We start from the raw sequence: 946 nt of genomic DNA, 5'->3' as shown, positions 1-946 counted from the left end.
GCCCCGCCGCAGTCAAAGTTGGTCGTAGCCGGACCTGTGTGTATTTTTGATCGAGCACGTCCTGCTAGTCAGTCCTTAAATTAATGATTATAAGACATAATTAATTAATGGTCGCAGGACATAGGTACTTTACTATTCCCTCCTGGGGTCGAAAAACTGTGTCTTGTAGGGAGCTTTCTCTCCCCCCCTCATTCAATACTAATCGCCTTCTTAGATATTCACCACCTCCCTTGACAGCTTGCTCCTTAGATTTACAAGGCATTTTTTCAATAAATCAATACTAAATCTGACACAAGGCCCGTGATACAATTGTACGAACATTCTTCATATATAAACAGGTTGATGTAGCTTAAACTTTTCATAAAGCAAGACACTGAAAATGTCTAGATGGACCTACTAGTCCCACTAACATAAAGGTTTGGTTCCAGCCTTTCTATTAGCTCTTAACAGATTTACACATGCAAGTATCTACATCCCAGTGAAAATGCCCTCCAAATCACAAAGATCAAAAGGAGCGGGTATCAAGCACGCCACACCAGCAGCTCACAACACCTTGCTTAGCCACACCCCCACGGGACACAGCAGTGATAAAAATTAAGCCATGAACGAAAGTTTGACTAAGTCATGTTAATTAGGGTTGGTAAATTTCGTGCCAGCCACCGCGGTCATACGAATGACCCAAGCTAATAGGCATACGGCATAAAGAGTGTTAAGGAGTTACACAAAATAAAGTCAAGCCTTGACCAAGCTGTAAAAATCCATAGTTAAAACCAAGCTAAACCACGAAAGTGACTTTAATACAATCTACTACATGACAGCTAAGGCCCAAACTGGGATTAGATACCCCACTATGCTTAGCCGTAAACCTAAATAGTCACAAAACAAGACTATTTGCCAGAGTACTACTAGCAACAGCCTAAAACTCAAAGGACTTGGCGGTGCTTCA

The sequence above is a fragment of the Physeter macrocephalus genome, chromosome 11 (assembly GCF_002837175.3).
Source record: "Physeter macrocephalus isolate SW-GA chromosome 11, ASM283717v5, whole genome shotgun sequence".
NCBI classification, from domain to species: domain Eukaryota; kingdom Metazoa; phylum Chordata; class Mammalia; order Artiodactyla; family Physeteridae; genus Physeter; species Physeter macrocephalus.
Note: the sequence above shows the minus strand (reverse complement) of the source record.